General features: G+C 36.7%; 1 protein-coding gene across 1 annotated transcript in view; it reads left to right on the top strand.

Moving 5' to 3' along the window:
* Positions 1-21767, top strand: part of ZNF292 (zinc finger protein 292) — a 109844-nt gene that overhangs the window by 28968 nt on the left and 59109 nt on the right. The gene's annotated exons all lie outside the window — the stretch shown is intronic.

The raw sequence follows: 21767 nt of genomic DNA, 5'->3' as shown, positions 1-21767 counted from the left end.
CCCCCCCCCCCTTTTTNTTTTTTTTTTTTTGAGATGGTATCTCACTCTGTTGCCCAGGTTGGAGTGCAGTGGTGTGATCTCAGTTCACTGCAACCACTGCCTTCTGGGTTCAAGAGATTCTTCTGCCTCAGCTTCCCGAGTAGTTGGGATTACAGGTGTGTACCACCATGCCCAGCTAATTTTTGTATTGTTAGTAGAGACATATTTTTAGTAGAGACGAGGTTTCATCATGTTGGCCAGTCGGGTCTCGAACTTCCAACCTTGGGTGATCTGCCTGCGTCAGCCTCCCAAGGTGCTGTGATTACAGGAATGAGCCACTGTGCCTGGTCAGTGTGGCTTCTGTATGGTACAAATACATAAAATCTGTGGAGAGAAGTAGGGCTATTATATACAGCAGTGGTCTTTAAAGTTTTTAATTGGGTACCTTTCCAGCAAACATTTGAATAGGAAACCTCAGTATGAGTATGTTTAATTATAAATCATACATATAAACATATATACGATTTCAGCTTGTATAGTTTATGACATAATTTTATGTTTTAGAAAAATTTAATAGAACTTTTTTCCTACTGTACCTCTGCATACATCCTCTGGAAAACACTATAGTGCTGTGGGTAATGAAGTTTTCTAAGAATACATTATTAAATAACTGCCTGATTTATTTGCCCTATTTCCTCCATGTACAGAGAAGTTACAGCAATAGCCCATTCAGATTTTTTTCATTCTTCTAGTCAAATTTAATTTACTTTGTATTTCTAGTTTATGGCTTCTTCCATGTTTTATTCTTTATGAAGATCCCCAAGTATTTGAGTGTGCCAGTTATCAGATTCTCTCCTGGCTCTAAATTACCTCTTCGTTACTTGATCTGCAATATTGGAGCCTAACCCTTTAGGCCAGGGTGTCCAATCTTTTGGCTTCCTTGGGCCACATTGGAGGAATTGTCTTGGGCCACACATAACATACAATAGCTGATGAGCCGAATCTCAAAAATATATATATATGTGATGTTTTAAGAAATTTTTACGAATTTGTGTTGGCCCGCATTCAAAGCCATCCATGTCCACATATTGAATAAGCTTGCCTTAAGCATTTCCTCTTTGTATGATGTTAACTTTGTCAGTAGAGAGTGCTGTAAGGACAGTGCACAAGGGCAGGCATATGGTTTTGTTTCTTCTTACTGTTAATGCATGGCTGCCAGTGGTGTGACTATGGGTATGCAGTGGTCCTCTGTCCCAGGTTTGTGTTAAGAGCAGACAAACCCTTGTCTAGCTCACAGCCCCAGCCTCAGCTTAGTGACCTCTTCTCTGTAGTTTTCCCAGCATGAGGCTGCACACTCCAGACCTCATGCCTCACTGCTGGAGAGCCAGCTGCCAATATCCCAACTTCCCCTCCATGTCTGCTTTCACTCAGGAGGGCTTTCCCTGTGCACGTCCTGTTGGTAATCAGATTCCCAGTGTCCCAACTGACTGTGTGTGCCCAACCCCCAGCCCCTTAGGCACCAGCAACCACCCAGAGAGAATTACTTTGCCATCCAGTGGGCTGCAACCATGCTGCCAGTAAGGCCTGAACTCTAGCTTTGGGGAGGGGACCTTCTTCTAAATTTGTTCTTCCATGGATACTTTCACTCAGCCCTTGGGTATTCTTTAGTGTTTCCATTACATGTTGATAGTTATTTTCCTGTTAGAATTGATAATTATAATTGAGAGTTGGTTCTCCTCCAGGACAGGTAATGGGTATAGCTCACCTGCTTGGTTGCCCTGCAGCTCAAACTCCTAGGGGAATGCATGCAGACAGGTAGGTGCAGAGGCCAGGATGAATGCTTTGGGCTCTTGGCCCCATAGTAGTGTCAAGGGGTAAGTGCCTGCAACCGAGTGTTACAAAGCTCTTTCATTCAGCTTTGCCAGTGTGCAGATGGCTTTGACTGTTAATCAGCTCAGTGGACCCCTTTGCCTTATTGCAAGGAAGAGGGCCAGTGTGACAGCCTTCTGTATCCCAAGCTCTTTCCTAGTGTCCTGGATCACCCACAGACTTGAAGGATGAGTGCAAGGTTTTATTGAATGGTGGAGGTGACTCAGCTAGATAGATGGGTAGTCAGAAGATGGAGGAGTAGGGGATATAATCTTCTCCAGGAGTTCAGCTATTCTCAGCCAAACTCCTCCCAGCATTCAGGTACTTCTTCCCTCCTCCTCTGCTGTGCTGCCCTGCTGCTCTCTGCCATTCTCCACCACTTCTGTTGACATTCAGCAGTTTGTGTATATGCCCACTAAGGTCTTGGGTTAAATGAGGGCAAGATGGGGGGCATGGCAGGTGAAAAGGCAACTTTTTGGGTGCAAAACAGAAATGCCTATCCTCTTTTAGGGCCACTGATCTTCAGACTTGAGGGTTGGGCATTTGGTGAGGATCCAGCCTCTTCCACCCAGTATCATTTGGTGAGGATCCAGCCTCTTCCACCCAGTATTTCCCTGTCTCCTGTTTATGTAGTGTATATGAAGCTTTGCTTGTTCAAATTGGCATGTGGTTCTTTTTTTTTTTTTTTTTTTTTTTTTTGTGGGAATATTTTTTTTTTTTTTTTTTTTTTTTTTGAGAGACAGAGTCTCAGTCTGTGGCCCAAGCTGGAGTGCAGTGGTACTATCTCGGCTCACAGCAACCTCTGCCACCTGGGTTCAAGCGATTCTCCTGCCTCAACCTCCCAGGTGTCTGGGATTACAGGCACACACCATCACACCCAGCTAATTTTTTTGTATTTTTAGTAGAGACAGGCTTCACCATGTTGGTCAGGCTGGTCTCGAACTCCTGACCTCAGCTGATCTGCCCGTTTCACCCTCCCAAATTGCTGGGGTTACAGGCGTGACTCACCGCACCTGGCGGTTCTCATTTTTTTTTTATTGGATCCTACCAGATGCAATGGGCTAAAGTGAGTTAAATTACTTATTACCCTAGTGCGTGAGAACTAAAGATTGGTACTAATGCTTCCTCCTCTCCCACTCTTCATATATAGGGGATATTTGGGTCAGTGCCAGTCCATGGTAACTAGCTTTGTTATTAAATAAATATCATGGTTGTAAATGCAGTTATTCATTCTAGTGGGAGATTACTGTGCAGGAGTAGCCCTTAAAAGTCATTGATCCCAAAAGTGGTTGAGGTGAGATAATGGAATAATTGTGTGTTTCCATAGTTAAAAGTCTATTATATTTTAATTTAAACAAACATCTAATGAGATCTTTTCAATTCTGTTACTTTATTATTATGCTTGGTAGCTTAAAAAAATTCCACCTGGTTATTTCTTTTTGAGTAAATTAGCAAATGACAGTCATGTAAATGATCTTTTAAAAATTTCCCCAAATAGGAGTCTGGGTTAAAAGAAAAGCACTCCCACACTTTCAGAGGATGTGGGGTTGGTGAGGCAGAGAGACAGAATAAGAGCTATTGTGACTAATTTATTAGTGCTAACTTGTTAACTAATAGATGGTTCATTGGTAGACATCTAAATATGATGGTGTTCATTTTCAGTTTGACTTTTCCTTTGAAGTTATATTTTTAAAGTAGTTGGTGATGATCTGTTTCTAGAAATTGAAGAAGGAAAGAATAGAAGCAAATTAACAATTATATTATTGATTCCATAACAACATATGTTAAATTTGCTATATCCAGAGGCTTTTACATTAGTATAGAAATGAACCTATATTTTGTATTAAATAAATTATATTATTTTTAATAAATCGGTAAAACAGCAGGACACCAGAGTCTTTTTGAGAGATTTTTCTGCTTCCTGGTTTAACTTCACTGTTTTTGACAACTTTGTGTAGAGAGATACTATTGAAAATAAAACTGTTGGCCTTGGCTCTGTAGGTGATCTTCCCAATGAAACACTCATCCTGATAGTATTTTACATAAATTTTTAAAAGCAATAGTGATTTCTGTGTAGGAGTCAGTTTTTTAAAACTTAGGTTATAAATGACTGTGTATGCAGTGAATGTTGCTGAAAAAGAAAAAGTGCTTTCAAAAAAGTTACAAATAGTCATTTTCTCCCTGCGATTGAAAGAATGTTGCTTCATTCAAGCCTTTGACACCTTAGAGTCAGTAAAGGTGTTAAGTACTAGAGGAAGTTTATAATTACAAAGAGCTGCATCTAATTATCTTAAAGGCAATTAGAATGTTTTGCAACAGTTACAGTAACAGGGAGTAAAGTAATTTAAAATATATATTGCTGTCAAATACTGTTTTTTTCCTTGCAGGCTGGCCCGTGCAGGAAAATGTAACATGAAATTCAAGCATATTGTATCTAAGAAGTTACTGTTTAAAAAAAATAAAGGTTCCTTCAGTTGGGGTTGGATCATCATTCTAAAAGACACAGTCCTGAACACTGTAATCCAAGATGTTGAAATTCTGAAAGATCAAAATCCCTAATGTCTAAAATTCAAACAATTGAAATCCCAGAAATCTGGAAAATAATTTTTTAAAACTTTAAAAGGGGATTTGAGAGTCATAAAATACCACAGAGCCTAAACCACTTTACACCATAAAATAAATAGACATAATAACATACATACTTTTGCAAGCATAAATAGATATACTAAGGATAGTCACATCCGTATAACAGTTAATGAGCAGATAGGCCATATTCATAAAGAAATAGGTCACAAGCGAAATGTGTAAATACATATCACCATGGTTGGTAATTGTGTTCACCCAGTATTATAACTGCAGTCATCTAAAATACCATGATGGACAGCTAAGTCCTTTGATGAGGTCAAAAACCCTAGTGATTCACCACCACATGTGCAGTTGCCCAGACAGCCAAGATCTCAAGAGATTTTGTCTTTCACAAATACAGATGTAAAAATAGGACATCTCTATTTATTGAGGAAATTTCAACGTTTTCATGTATGTGCACAGTGCTTACACAAGTCAATGTTGTGATAATACATTTTTGTAGAGTCACATTTACTAAAATGCATACAACAAATTAGAACTCTCTAAACCTTTATACAATTTATACCTCCAGTATTGGAAAAGATATGAAGATGAAAGATAGCATAGCTAATTGGCACAATGTGTGAAGGGGCAAAAGTAATACATGATTGAATAATTTGGCATGAGAGATTTCTCCTACATTTTGCCTGCATTTTCACTTCTGTGAAATGGAGAGTGGTGCACTCTACACATTTTCTAAGTACCTGTTGTCCGTTTGGAAGTCTGGCCATTGTTTGGCCATTGCAATTAAGCGTTTTTTCTGCCTTCATAGTACCAGTAATATTAGCTTTTAAACTTTTGTCTTTCACTGTTAAGGAGCTTAGTACTCTACTTACCATAGCCTTTTTAAAAATTATTTTTATTTTTTATTCTTATTTGGAACAGTTCCATAGATGTCTTCCCTTTTGTTGTAAGGAATATAATAAGAAGGAATGATTGGCTTCTCCAACACTAGATCTGTATTATTCAGGGTTCTCCAGAGAGATAACCAATAGGATATGTATATGGATATATGAGAAGAGATTTATTAGGGGGAATTGACTTATGACATTCTGGTGGTGAGTCCCACAACAGGCCATCTATAAGCTGGAGACTCTGGGGTTGCAGTAGCAAAGCTCAGTCTAGTTCCTAAGGCCTCAACCGTGGAAGCCAGTGGTGTAACTCAGTGGGAGGTTGAAAGCTTCAAGGACCCTCAGGGACTGCTAGTGGAGTACAAAGAACAGTGAGCATGGAGTTCTCATATCCAAGGAAGCAGAAGAAAAGTCTTGTCCTAACTCTCAGAGACCAATCCATTTTCTGTATTTGCTCTCTTGGCTTCTGGCCAGTTGATGGTGCTTGCCCACAGTGAGGGCAGATCTTCCCTACCTAGTCTACTCAGACTCACAAACTAATGTCCTCTGGAAACATCCTCCCAGACACACCCAAAATAGTGTTTTAACAGGTTTTTAGGTATTTTTTAATCCACTCAAGTTGACACCTTAAGTCCGTAAGTCAACTCATTATCCATGCACCCATATGCATGTCCTTAAACTATACTTAGTTTCCAAATAAAGGCAAGAACAAAGTAATAGTTTCACTTAACATGATGCAACTCATATGATGCAGCTATCCTGTGTACAACCCAAAAATGCACTAATCCCTTCCCCAGAATTTGATTTTCAGGATTTTGACATTTCAAGATTTTAATCTTTCAGAATTATGATTTTCAGGATTTTAGACTTCTGGGATTTTGATGTTTTGGACTTCAACATTTAGGATTTTGTGTTTTGAGATTATAATGAGCACTACTTCAGTTAACCAGTATCACAATTTAATTAACACAGTAATTTAACTCTGTTGGTATATTCTAGAATTTGAAGCATACTTTTTTCTTTCTTTGAGATGAGGTCCTGCTCTGTCACCCAGGCTGGAGTGCAGTGGCACAGTCTCACTCACTGCAACCTCCACCTCCCAGGCTCAAGTGATTCCTCCCATCTCAGCTGGGACTACAGGTGTGTGCCACCACCCCTGGCTAATTTTTTGTATTTTTGATAGAGTTGGGGTTTTACCACATTGCCCAGACTGGTCTTGAACTTCTGAGCTCAAGTGATCTACCTGCCTCAGCCTCCCAAGGTTCTGGGATTACAGGCATGAGCCACCATGCCCAGCCCTCTTTATTTTTCTTCTTATTTTTTTTTTTTTTGAAAACATTTCCTAATTTATTATAAAGAATTTTACAAAGGATTGAGATGAAGAGATATATAAGACAAGGTATGGGGGGAAGAGGCATAGGGACGTTCCACGCCCAGCCTGGGCACGCCTCTCTCCAGAAACCTCTTGCATGTTCGGCTATCCAGAAATTTCTGAACCCAGTCCTTTTGGGTTTTTATGGAGGGTTCATTACCTAGGCATGATCGATTAAGTAATTAGCCATTAGTGATCAACTCAGTCTTCAGTCCCTCTCTCCTGCCCAAAGATAAGGTGGGTAGGGTTAAAAGTCTCAACCCTCTAGTCATGCTTTGACCTTTCTGGTGACCAGTCCCCTTGTCCTGAAGGTACCTGTGGGCTGTCAGCCATCAGTCAATTCATTAATATACAAAAAAGCCTTCAGGCATATTTTTCTAGGTTATTAATGGAGGTGAAATTCCCATACTAGTTACGAAAAGTATTTTTTAAATTCGCAGTAACACTATAACGTTACTTTGTATTCTAGGAACAGGGGGCTATGCAGGAAAGATGCTGTCAAATTCAGAGTTTTGTTTTGGGAATGCCTTATCACTTCATTTTCATTCCCTCTTTCTTCCCCAGTCATCTTTCTCAAGTAGCTGATGTTCTCATATTTCTGTGAGTACACTTTGCATCTTCACTCAAATCTATTCCTTCAATATAGGAGAGCTCAATTAACTGCTAAAGAAAATAATATGAACCGATTTATGTACTGTGTGGATGTGCCTTAAGTAGATAAGATTTCAGGTAGATAATAAGTATGGGGAAATGGCTGGGTACAGTGGCTTACGCTTGTAATCCTGGCATTTTGGGAGACTAAGGTAGGAGGATCACTTGAGCCCAGGAGATTGAGTCTGCAGTGAGCCGTGATCATGCCATGGCATTACAGCTTAGGGACAGAACAAGACCTGGTCTCAAAAAGAAAAGTGTAGGGAAGTATAAGTGTTAGAGGAAGGATACTTTGGAGTGGAAGGATCTCCAAAGAGGTAAGCCTCCCAGTTACCGCTGTGTCCAGTCTTTTGTTACAGTTGTTCCTGTATTCCAGAACTTAAAGTTTCTCTGAAAATGTGAACTAAATTTTTTTTCCCCAACTACTCACATTACATTATCAGCAAGGGTTCATGGGATAAATGAGTAAAATGGAGCCTTTGGTATGTATGATTTTCTCATTCCAGGTCTGTAGTTGTATCTCAGCATTCTAGTCTTTTTTAGTTAATAGTATGTGAGGTAGTAAATTAATTTTTTCTTGCTTCAGTGACATTGTATTTAATATCTAATCTTAATACACGTAGTAATCCAAATTTTCAGTAAAAAGAAATTCCTGCAGTAACTAGAAAAAGTTGTCAGTCTTCTCTGACTTAAATGTATACCAAGTACTATTAATTATGGGTCCAGATCAATCATGATAAGTATCAGTAAAGTTTAAAAAAAAAAAATTCTCATTCAGGGACTCACTTTACTAAATCTCTGTACTCTAAGATCTGGCCGCTTAGTGCTTGAAAATGTACATATTTACAGCCAGATCTTCAACTGGAGAGTGGTTAGATGAATCTATTCTGTGATCAAATTTTAGTATCTGGCCAGGTACAGTGGCTTACACCTATAATCTTAGCACTTTAGGAGGTCTAGGTGGGCAGATCACCTCAGGTCAGGAATTCGAGGCCAGCCTGGCCAACATGGTGGAACCCATTTCTCCTGAAAGTACAAAAACTAGCCAGGTGTGGTGGTGCATGCCTGTAAATATTACTTACTTGGGAGGCTGAGGTGGTAGGATCACTTGAACCCAGGAATTGGAGGTTGCAGTGAGCCAAGATTGTGCCACTGCACTTCAACCTGGGCAACAGAGCAGGACTCTGTTTAAAAAAAAAAAAAAGTTTTATATTTACTGTTGACTTAATGTAGTTTGATGCTCCTAGATTGAAAGTTGCTTTCACTACTTAGCTGTTTCCCTATATAAATAGTTGCAACATAAATGCCTGTAGATCCCAGGTAGGTAAATTAATGACTTGTGTAGAGAAAAGACAGTGAGGAATGAGAGAGCTCTTACCCTGATTCACCAACCGCTACCTACCTGCCTATTACTGCCATATAGGAATGCTGGCTGGTGTTTGCTTTCTTTTGATTTTTCAATGAGAACTAGGAATCCAGTTGCCTGTGTATAATGTCTCAATTTTGAAATATTGGCAATGAATTCAAAATATCTGAGGGAAAATACCCCAAAAGACTTTTATGAGCCAAATAAAACATGCCTGGGGAATTTATTTTTAGATATTTTGAACATTCTGTAGTTTGCCAGTTGTACATGAAAAACAACTCTCCCACAGTGAGTTTTGATTCTTTAGTTCTACCATGTCTCTGTGCTTTCTCCATTACTCACTTACCTGGAAATTTTACAGTTCTGAATGCATTTGGAAATGGGTGTACAAATGGTCAGCATGGCTAGGGAAGGGAAACAATTCAGGGTACTTTGATCCCTTTAGCAAAGAAAAATCTCTGAGGTAGAGCTAACCAACTGACAGAGATGTAGAAATTCCGTGTCTTCGTAGTCTTGTATTTCTGCTCTAGGCCTCTATGCTTAGTTTAATTTATCCTAAGATCTCAGATTTTTAACCAGTACTCTTAAGTTTCCAGAACTGTATAAACATTATATATACAATGTTTCCAATCCAAGGTGATTTTTTGAGTATTTCAGTGGAAGGTAGAGGAGCAAATCAGATAACACTAGCTTGTAACCACGTTAACTTGAAAATTATATAATTATTTGAAGTTCTTATAAAGTGCTTAATGTTAAAATTAGTTTTTAGAATGTCAGTTTTGTTGTTTAATTTTCGGCATTATATTTAAAAATTCTTGTTTAGATTAATATATAGCTAGCCATAGTATTTTTTTTTATTAAAAAGTTTAATTAACTGTTGTTTTTCAAGTAAAAACAGTTATAAAGCAGGTCTGAAAATGAACATTATGATGAAGGCTTTTAAAAAGTCTTTTTCAGTCCAGGCAACGTGGCTCATGCCTTGTAATCCCAGCAGCACTTCGGGAGGCCAAGGTGGGCCAGTAACCTAAAGTCAGGAGTTCGGGACCAGCCTGGCCAACATGGTGAAACTCCGTCTCTACTAAAAATACAAAAATTAGCTGGGTATGGTGGCGGGCACCTGTAATCCCGGCTACTCGGAAAGCTGAGGCATGAGAATCCTTTGAATCTGGGAGGCAGAGGTTGCAGTGAGCTGAGATCATACCACTGTACTCCAGCCTGGGCGACAGAGCAAAACTCCGACTCTAATAAAATAAAATAAATAAAAGAAGTCTTTTTCAAAATAAAATTTTTTATTAGAATAGTTTTAAATTTGTAGAAGCATGGGAACTATAGCATAATGAGTTTACATATAGCCGCAGTTTCCTATTAGTCAGATCCTGTATTCACATAGTATGTATCACAATTAATGATCCAGTATTCATATGTTATTAACTAAGTCCATACTTGATTCAGATCTCCTTAGGTTTTTCTTAATTTTTTTCTTTTTTGTTCAGGATCCCATCTAGGATACACATTACATTTGTAATGTCTCCTTAGGCTCCTCTGAGTCATGATTATTTTCCAAACTTTTCTTGGTTTTGTTGACTTTAACAGATTGTAAGAGTAATGGCCATGTATTATGTAGAATATCTTGAATTTGTCTTATGTCTTTCTCACGGTTAGACTGGTATTATGGGTTTTTTTGGGGGGCAGGGAGAGGGGAAGGGGGAAGAAGACTGCAGAGATGAAGTGCCATCAGGATGTATATTCTCAACATGACTTAGCCCAGTTGATGTTTAGTAGTGCTAGTTTAATACTGCTTGTCAGATTCTTCATTGTAATGTTATTCTTCACCCTTCCCCTTCCATGCTGTACTCGGAAGGAAGCCACTATTTGTAGCCCACACTTAAGGGGTTAGGCCCCATCTCCTTGAGGGCAGAATCTAGATAAACTATTTGGGATTCTTCTACATGAGAGATTTTTCTTCTCCCACATTATATTCATTCATTTACTTATGTCATTATGGACTCGTGGGTATTTATTTTATACTTTGGTTAATAATCTAACACCACTTTATTTTGTTGCTCACATTGTTCCAGCTTTGGCCACAGGAACTCTTTGACTTGTATGTCTCTTTGATATATTCCCTAACCTCTGTGTGTGTGTGTGTGTGTGTGTGTGTGTGTGTGTGTGTGTGTGTGTGTCTGTCTGTGTGTGTATTATGGGTGTGTATTAGAGGGATATTCTAAGTCTTGATTGAGAAGAAAATTCTTGCTAATCATAATACCACATAATAAGTAACAAAATTTATTATGTTTATGCTTTAATGCTAGCTATCTTCATTCAAGTACTTTCAGAAGCATTAGTGAACATTGTCAGAAAAGTTCCTAGGAGATTTTTAAGTTATTAGAGCAGTGAGGATTACCTGTGATTGCTTACAGGGAAATTTATCAGGAAATGGAATTCTTAGGCCAATGAATATGTATTTTCATTTTATATTCTTATGTGTTTATTTTTTGAGACAGAGTTTTGCTCTGTTGCCCAGGCTGGAGTGCAGTGGCACAATCTTGGCTCATTGCAACTCCCGCCTACCGAGTTTAAGTGATTCTCCTGCCTCAGCCTCCCAAGTAGCTGGGACTAAAGGTTCATGCCACCACGCCCAGGTAATTTTTTAAATTTTTAGTAGCGACAAGGTTTCACCATGTTGACCAGGCTGGTCTGGAACTCCTGACCTCAGGTGATTTGCCCGCCTCAGTCTCCTAGGATACATATTTTCAAGAAGACTGAAGAAAAATTTCTCCAGAGGAACATTTGAAGCTTAACTCTCTGGTACACAGTATTAAGTCTTTATCCATTTTTTTCTTTATTTCCTCTTAAGTTATAAAAGTAACATTCTTCTTTAAAAGTGAAGCAATGCAAATATTATCTTCCTCAAATTGTTCCACTCTTCAGAGGTAACTGTTTACAAAACTGAGTATTCTTTCTAGACGTTTTCCTATGCATTCACACAAATATAATTCATTTGTATTTATATGTTTATATTTAAACAGTAGCATCATATAATACATAATATTCTGTACCATACTTTTTTTAACCTAATGATAAATGTTGGTCATGATTCTATTTCAATGTATTCAAAGCTACTACATTCTTAAATATAACGTTTCTTAGTATGGACATACCATAATGTATTAAACTGGGAGTGTTCAATGTTTTGGCTTCCCTGAGCCACATTGGAAGAAGAATTGTCTTGGGCCACACATAAAATCCACTAACACTAGTGATAGCTGATGAGCTTAAAAAAAACACAGGAAAACATTATATGAAATTACCTTCAGACTAAGTATAGAGTTTACATGAATGAATTTCATGTTTAGACTTGGGTCTCATACCGAAGATACCGCATTAATATGTATGCAGATATTCCAGAATTTGAAAGAATGTGAAACACTTCTGATCCCAAGCGTTTTAGATAAAGGATACTCAGCCTATACTAATTTACCTTAATAAAATCTAGGAACTAAGATGAGGAGAGATAGAGGAGGGAGATAAAACATCTTAAAGGTCTAATGGAAGAAGAGGAGAAACAAGAACAAGGGAAATAAAAGTATTCTAACCCTAGAACCTAAAGGTCTCATCCTTTAGATGGCAAACTAGGGAGAATTGGAGCATGGGAAATTCAGTGTGGAAATGTATTCATGTCATATATCTAGAAAAGGCACAATATTCATTATCAGAATGAATTTAAAACATCTGAATAAGTGTGGAAAACAGAGTAAAAATAAACTTGGTAGCACAAATAGGGAAAAGGAAGGAGGGAGAATAAATGATAAATATGGAAGGAATAAAATAAAATGTGAATAATTTGAGTTCACTCAGACACAAGACTACTGTTTACAAGGACTTTTTAACTTAAAAGAGTGGAAACGAAATTTAATATTTATGTTAAATCAGAAAATAGAAAAAAAAAGACAGCTAATAAAAGTTGAAATTAATGAAGCAGAAAGGAATAGAATTAAAAATAAATAGATTCTTTGAAAAAGAGTAAATTCATAAGTAAATAACTCTCACACATCTAACCAAGTGAAAAAGAGAGCAGAAGTAGGCAAAATCGGGAATGAGGAGACAACTCTGGATCTAGAGGGGAAGAACCAAGTTTGCTGTTCTATAGCACCAAATTTGAAAACAAGAAAGAATGGTGGATTTCTATTTAAAATACAAACTACTGAAAGTGAATCAAGAAAAGTCTGAATGGATACAAGTTCTGTTTTTAAAACTTGTAGGCCATAAATATTGAAAGCTTCCACATTTATTTTATGAAGCCAAAATACTTTAATATCAAAACCTAACAAATAATGTTAAAAAAGAAAAGTGTAGGCCAGTTTCACATATGAAAGAGTATATATGCACAAGTTTAAATAAAGTATTAGGAAATAGAATCCAGCAACATATGCAAAAAATCCCTATAACAAACAGATGTTACTGTAGGAATTCAGTGTTGGTTGTGCACCTGAAAATGTATATATACTATATTAAAATAAAAAGCTCATTAAGAAAAAAAAAACTGTATTCAGTAGATGCTACAAATCGCCTTCGAGAAAATCAACCACCATTCCCAATAAAAATTCTCTGTGAAGTAGGAATAGAGGGAAATTATCTAAATGTAATAGGAACTAAGTTTTAGAAACTAATAGGGAATAATTTTAAATGATAAAAACAAAAATGTTCTTGTCTTTGTAAACAGGTTATAGATAGAAATCCCTGTTAGTACTGTTTTTATTTAACATAGTAGTTTAAGACAAAGTAAAATGTTGAATAGGCTAAAATAACTGCAAAAGATAGTGAAAGGAGGATTTGCCTTTTCACATTTTAGATTATAGCAGTATGTAAATAATTAAGAAATTAAAAAGTATATTAGTAGAACAAGTAGAGTGAAAAAATTCGGGTACAAATTGGGTAGTTATTACATGGCTAGTTATATATGACTTAGTGTATGACTAACTTCCCAATTTGTACCAGATGTGTTCAGTTCAGTGGGAAAAGTTTAATAAGAGGATTTTGATATCAACCAGCTGTCCAAAGAAGATACAAATGGACCCTCACATCACATACAGAACTGTTTTTTAGGTAAAGATTTAAATACAGGCACTCCTCCATTTGCATGGTGCACTTTGAGGTGTTGCAGAAATGATGATGAGAGCTGAAACGGAAAAGCAATCTTAATACTATAAGTTGGAAATTTTAAAGTTTTCCTCTGACTGTTAAAATTTTTATTAAACCATTAAAAACACTAATCACTGGTCATAAGTGTATTGGGAAATTGAAAAAAAAATACACTAAAAGTACAAAAAATAGAAAATAATTATCTAAAATTATCTAAAAATTTGAAACATTAGAAAAACTGAGAACTAGGCTGGGTGTGGTGGGTCACACCTGTAATTTCAGCACTTTGGGAGGCCAAGGTGGGTGGATCACCTGAGGTCAGGAGTTAAGACCAGCCTGGCCAACATGAGGGAACACTGTCTCTACTAAAAATACAAAAATCAGCCAGACATGGTGACGTGTGCCAATAATCCTTACTACTTGGGAGGCTGAGGCAGGAGAATTTCTTGAACCCAGGAGGTGGAGGTTGCAGTGAGCTGAGATTGTGCCACTGCACTCTAGCCTGGGCAACAGAGAGACTCCATTGCAAAAAAAAAAAAAGAGAGAGAGAGAACTAAGATGTTCTATTTGTAAAAAGCTTATCAAGAAGAGTTTTAATGGTGCTTGCCTTCTAATTGTATAACTTAAGATATGGAGCAAGCATCTGTTCGGTGTCTTGGCAAATTTTCGTTTTCTTTTCTAAATTTTAATTAGCTTTCAACATTTTATATAGTACTTTGCATTTCATAAGTCATGACATATTTCAGAGACTTCCTTAAATGTGAAGTTTTTTCCTCTGGGACATCTTCATCTTTTGGTCATCCAGTTTCCAATTCCACTTTCAGCATTGTCACTTTTTGTTTCTTTGCCATACTTTGATTTTTGTTGGTCAGTTCCCTCTTTTTGACATTGATTTTTGTAAAATGTCTAGTCAGTGTCTCACTGGGAGACAGGAAGACAACACAGTTATACACTTTCCTGTTTGTGCTTATACTGAGTAACAAACAGGTGCCCAGTAACCAGTTGGCTGTCAAACTTTGTGAAAAGTTATGTGATTGCTTACTGATCATGATGCACATCTCTTATGTACTTAGTGATTTGTGGACCAAACATCCACTAACTATGCACTTACTCAATATGGTAACTAAGAGTTGAACCAGGTTGTTGGGGACTATTTAAACTGTGATGACTAGTACTTGTGTGTATCAGAACTGTGCAAAAGCAAAGACTGCTTGTGTACATCACACACACACACACACACACACACACACCTTGAAAGATAATCTAAGAGACTGCATATTTAGTCCTTCCTAATGAAGACTTTCTAGTCTTTATTTTATACCTAGAAAGTTTAAAAAAAGAGATAGACATATTTCATAACATAAAAATCAGTTTTTTTAGTAAAAATAGCAAAGCCAACAGGCAAAATAATAGATCCAGAAAATTATTTCTAAAACTGGTAATGAACAAAAGGTAAATTTCTGTAATATATAAAATTGTTACAGTGTGACAAGAAGAGAGACCATGAGTTCACGTGATAGAGCAACAGACAAAACAAATCCAAATGAATAACAAATCCAAACGTCCAACAAATGAGAAAGGAGTTCAGATTCATTAGTAGTTAAAGAAGTGCAAATTAGAGAAACTGTAGAATGTAATGGGCTGTATATAACTTCTTATAGAGAAAGACATTCTCAAACTTTGGTGGAAATGAGAAAACAACCTTTTGGGAAGGTATTCTGGCCAATAAAATAAACCTGGCCAGTAAATCTGTCATTAAAACAGCGTATCTGTTTGCTTTATCCTAACAGTTACTCTTCTGGAAATCCATCCCATAGTAGAAAATTTAGTATTTCATTTAATTGTAGTATATTAGATAGTACCATGTTTTTGAAACCTGAGTACAATTTGAGAATATCAGATTTTAAACATTTGTACTTTTTTTTAAAGAAAAGCATTAAGTAAGGGTGGGCATAGTGGCTCATGCTTATAGTCCTAGCACTTTGGCAAGTGAAGGTGGGTTGATTACCTGAGGTCAGGAGTTCGAGACCAACCTGGCCAACAGAGTGAAACCCTGTCTCTACTAAAAATACCAAAAAAATTAGTGGGGCCTAGTGGCAGGCAACCGTATTCCCAGCTACTTGGGAGGCTGAGGCAGGAGAATTGCTTGAACCCTGAAGGCAGGGGTTGCACCACTGCACTCCAACCTGGGAGACAGAATGAGACTCTGTCTCAAAAAAAAAAAAAGGGCGTTAAGTAAAGGTAGAGTAAGTTTCAATTTTCTTGTCTAAGGGTATCAATTTTAGCTGAAAGATGTACATTCATTTCTAGCTTTCAACAGTACAGTATGTGTTTTCAGTCTTTGGTTCTGAGTTATAAGGGTGGTAGAGTTAAAGGGATTTTCAGATAATTTCTATTTAAGAATATTTATGTATCTTTAGAACAGGTCCCTCTGAATTGTAGTTAATTTTTCCTGAAAAAGTAATATGATTTGAATCATTGCTATTTTAAACAATGTTTAATAGCTATTGATTGGTACTTTGTTTTTCTTTAGTTTTAAATTGATTCTGTAAATTTGATAAGTTGGAGAGGAAATTCAGATAGCTAGAGATCTATGTGATAAATGACACTAATTAGCTTAAAATTTAAATCCTGGCATAACCAAGTCACCTTTGCACGTTTATGTGTTCCATGTTAGTCATTTTAGAAAATGTTAACATTAGAACTACTTTGTAGTTGGGAAATGAATGAGACTTAAAATAGGCTGTTATAAGATATGAAGTACTTAAATATGTTAGACTTCCTAATATTAAATATATTAGGAAGTTATTAATTCTCTGTGAACTTTGCAGTCTTTATCTGAAACTATTTGAGCCAGATGTGAGTCAGAATTTAGAAATGTTCCGCTTTCAAAAAACATATGTACATGAGCTGTATTACACAGTACTTCAAAGGGTCCTTGGGTTGCATCTCATAAACACAGCAAAGTACATGAATGTTCTCACTAAATGAGATAAAAGCCTTCAAATATTTCATTCATTTTTGTTGAAAAATATTCAGGCATATGGATTTATTACATTTTGCTTGTTCATTCAAAGCTTTGATGGACATTTGGCTTGTTTCTAGTTTTAGGCGGTTATAAATAGTGTTGTTATGAACAGTCACATACTTTTCTTTTGACCAACATGTTTATATTCGTTTTGGGTGGATTGCTAGAAGTTGAATTGCTGGTTTGAATAGTAAATTTATGTTTAACTTTTTAAGAAACTGACTATCCAAAGTAACTCTACCATTTTGCATTCTCCCTCATTGTTCATGAGCGTTCCAGTTTCTCTGGATACTCACCAGCACTTGGTATTGTCTTAAAATTATAGCTATTCTAGTGGATGTGGTATCTCATAGTTAAATTTGTATTTCTGTAATGGCTAATAATATTGAACATCTTTTCATGCATTTTCAACCATTTGTTATCTTCTTTGGTGAACTGTCCATTTCAATCTTTTGCCCATTTTTAAGAACCAGGTTGTCTTTTTATTAGAGTTGTGCTAGTTCTTTATGTATTCTGGGCATGAGCCCTTTGTTACATACATCATTTGTAAACATTTTTTTTCTCACTCTATGACTTGTCTTTTCATTTTTTAGTGGAGTCTTTTGAAGTGCAGAAGTTCTTTATTTTGATGAATTGAAGTCCAATTTGTGAACTTTATAAAAATAGATCATGTTTGGTGTTCTAAGAACTCTTTAAGAAGTTTTATAGGTTTAGCTCTTCATTTAAGTATGGTCCATTTTGGGTTTCATTTTTATGCATGTGGATATTCAGTTGTCTCCGTACCATTTCCTGTGCTGAGAATGGATCCCACGCACTCTAGTCCAACCTATATTAACATTTGTTTCTAGGAAAATGTTTGTGATTTCTTTTTCATCAAAAAGTCACTTACAGAATAAGTATAAGTGACTAAGGGAAAACTATTTCTCTTGAATTTATTTCTATTCAGAGCAGTTACTAGAGAATATAGAAATTAAAGGAATTAATCACCTTTAAAGCTGGGTTTCCTACCATTGTATTTCATGTTCTAAAGTAAGAATGTAGTGTATATGGCGGTTGGCCCATGATAGACATATGCAGTAGACTGTGGCACCTTTTCTGGCTTATCTTCAGCAAATTGAGATTGAAATTCATGCTATAATTATTTATGGCAACTAGCCTCTGCTTCTTTGAATATAGTTATGTACATACTGGGCTTGTAGGTCTCTGAAGTTAGTAGGGTTACATTCTGTATAGAGGGTTTTACTCTTAAGGATTTTGGACGTCCCACATGATATTTAGCTATATGTTGGTCTAAAGTCTTCACTTTAGATTTGAACCATGTATTCACCTTCATTATTATTGCTTGACTATGGGAGTTACAGTGTAAAGGTACAGATCAACCAGACATACAGTGTTCTTGGAAAGTAAGTACAAAGCCACAAATACTGTGGAGACTAAGCTGAAGTGAGAATTATCCTTTATAGAGTGTTTTATATGGAGAAGCAGTTATATAGCATTATGAGAGTTAATTCAATGGATGAAACCTAAAAACATTCCCTTTCTAGGTTTTGTACTAGACATTAAAAAAAAAAAATCTCTGCTTCTGTTAATGTCAGGTTTCTTAGGAATTAGGTTAGCATCAAACATGCTTATGTTTTTCCAAGGTTGAAACCCTTTGTGCCGAGACATCAATGTGGTTGCTTCTGTAAGCCTGGCTTATAGCAAAGAATATACAAGAACAGAGAAATTATGGGCCACACCATGTCAGAATAGGGATAGGGAAATCTTAGAATTATGATTGGTTTATGCCATCAAAATGCTAAAAAGAGAATAGGCCGTAGGGCCAGAAGTTTTAGAATACTGAGAAAGTCTGGAGATTGTTATAGCATCCATATTGGACATTATTTAGGGATTCAAACCTGTCAGAAACTCAGTTTTTGTGAATGGTTACCTTGTGTCTATTGGAAATGGGTTTGTAACTTTGGGAAAAATCCACACTGAGACAGTGGATCATTCAGCAAGGCTAGTTTACTTCCTGCAAAAAAAGTGCAACTTGCCAGTAGTCTTGCCGCAAGAGCACACCTGAACAAAGGAGACAGGGACATTTATAATTTTCATAACCTGACACAGTTGCCCTACTGCTGTGTCCAGTTTCCTTTGGCCAGAATTGGACCTCACATTCTATGCTAGATCTCATTGGCTAAAAACTAGGAAATTTCCTGTATAGAGAAGGGGGAAAGAAGATAAGAAGAGGAAGCTAGTCAGGTCAGGAGGGTTTCCAAACAAGGAATGTCATGCACCAGGGTTTGGAGCTTGCCCAGTTCTGTTCAAACATGCCAGAGCGAGTCACAGTAGCTGATTTTAGAGAATATATATACATAGGTGTATGTTTATGCTAATAGCCAATAATGACCATAGAGCAAGAGGTTAACTCCTTATAATGTAGTCTAAGATATAAACTTTGAAGAACTTTCCCATCTCTCACATGTCCTAGCATTGAGTATATGGGAGTCTGAATTATGTTAAATTCATAGTTGATTTTCTTTGAAAAGGCTAAACTGCTACTGAAATAACCACTGCAGTGGGCCATTTGCTAGGGATAGTAGACTGATATATGGTTGCGAAACAAGTGTCTGAACCAGAACAATGTGGAAGTAAGATTTTTGGATTTCATCACAAGTAAGAAAGATTCTCCTGAATTCTCACAATTTGGGAGAGAGATGATATAAAGGCAACATACTCAGAAGAAAAAATGGTGGTGGACAAGCTCAATCCTGAGATTCCGAGGTAGACTTATTTTTATATTATGAATTTTGTATGCATACAACACTATGTATTATTTGTAAATATGAGATATAAAATGTCTTCGCAGTTTGTAGCCCTTTATTTGATTTTCTGTGGGGTTTTGGTGAACAGAAGTTTTTAATTCTATAGCTGCTGTTATTATTGTCTTCCATTTTGGTGTGTATTTTCTGTCTTGTTAAGAAATCCTTCTTTGCCCTAAGTTCTTAAGATGTTCTCCTGTGTTTTCATGCTAATTTTTAAAGTATTGCTTTTCACATTCAGTTACTTGTCCATAGAGGATATAGTTTTGTTGTATGCTAGGAATAGTTAGAATTTCTCTTTCCTGTTTAGATGGTTGTTTCAGCACTATTTATGGAATAGTCTGTACTTTCCATAAACCCACTGGTTTCTAATAGGACCTTCCCTCCTTCCCTCCCTTCCTCCCTTCCTCCCTCCCTCCCTTCCTCCTTTCCTCCCTCCTTCGCTCCCTTCCTTCATTCCCTTTCTTCCTTCCTCTCCAGACAGAGTCTCACACTGTCACCCAGGCTGGAGTGCAGTGGCACGATCTTGGCTCACTTCAGCCTCCGTCTCCTGGGCTCAAGCAATTCTCCTGCCTTGGCCTCCCCAGAAGCTGGGATTACAGGCATGTGCTACCACATCCAGCTAATTTTTGTATTTTTAGTAGAGACGGGGTTTCACCATGTTGTCCAGGCTGGTCTTGAACTCCTGACCTCAGGTAGTCTGCCCACCTTGGCCTCCCAAAGTTCTGGAATTATAGGCGTGAGCCACCGAGCCCCACCCTCTAATGGGACTTTTTTTTATATACCATGCTCTCACATATACCTAGTTCTTTTTTAAAGCTCTTTTGTTTCTGTCATCTATGCCTGTAACAAAATCACCCTGTCTTAATTTCTATAGCTTTGGGATAAGTCTTGCTATCTGATTAGGACAGATAATTTTCCAAATTCAAAAACCTGGCTCTTCATAATTGATTTGGCCTTTTGTATGATTTTTAGAATCAACTTGTCAAGTTCTATAAATAATCCTATGGAGAATTTCACTGGCATTGCTTTGATTTTTTAGATTAAACTTGGCTCATATTGCCATCTTTAACTTGTCTTCCAATATCTATGTATGTGGTATTTCCATTTATGCAGCCTTCCTTTTATTCTTTTAATTAAGTTTTGTAATTTTTTTCTGAAAAGATCCTATAAACACTTTGTTATATTAATTCTTAGGTACTTCATGAGTTTTGTTATTGTGAATGTAATCTTTTAAAAAATTATACTTTCTAATTGTGTTTTTAAAAAAATGGAATTGCAGTTGATTTTGTGTATTGATCTTATATCTAGCTACTATACTGAATTTCCTTGGAGTTCTTATGTGTGCATTGACTGCAATGGTGGCATTTTAATTTTATCTTTCCAGTTCTTACTGCTTTCATTTCTTTTTCTAATTGTGCTGATTAGCCCTGCAGTTTTGAATGGAAAAAGTGATAGGCATTTTTGTTTCGTTTTCTGATTTTAAAGGAAAATGCTTCTAACATTTCATACTCCAAGAATGTAGTTTGCTGTGGGTTTTACTGGATATCCTCTATCAGGTTAAAGGGCTTTTCTTCTGTTCCTTGTTGTAAAGAGATTTTGATTCTTCTTTACCTCAAGTTGCATTTTGGTTACAGTAGTTTCACCCACCTCCCTGCCCCAGTCATCCATGGATTTGTTTTCTGTGGTTTTAGTTACCCTGGTACAAAAATATTACATACAGTAAGAGAGGGGGGAGAGAAAGAGACCGCATTCACTTATAGTTGTTCTATTTTATTATTACTTTTGTTAATCCCTTACTGTGCCTAATTTACAAATTAAGTTTTATCATAGGTATGTATACATAGGGAAAAAATAGTATATGTAGAGTTCACTATTATTCATAGTTTCAGAAGTCTACTGGGACTCTTGGAATTTATCTCTCATGAATAAGTAGGGGACTACTGTATGTCTTTTAATAGTTTTGAGGTAATCATATAATTCCCCTTCCTTAAAATCTGTTATTAGAATGAATTACATTAATATATGTAATATAATTAAAATATATGTAATGTTTTATATATGTGTATGTGTGTGTGTG

This window comes from Cebus imitator, unplaced genomic scaffold (assembly GCF_001604975.1).
Source record: "Cebus imitator isolate Cc_AM_T3 unplaced genomic scaffold, Cebus_imitator-1.0 Scaffold117, whole genome shotgun sequence".
NCBI classification, from domain to species: domain Eukaryota; kingdom Metazoa; phylum Chordata; class Mammalia; order Primates; family Cebidae; genus Cebus; species Cebus imitator.
Note: the sequence above shows the minus strand (reverse complement) of the source record. Positions and strands in the feature narration are given on the sequence as shown.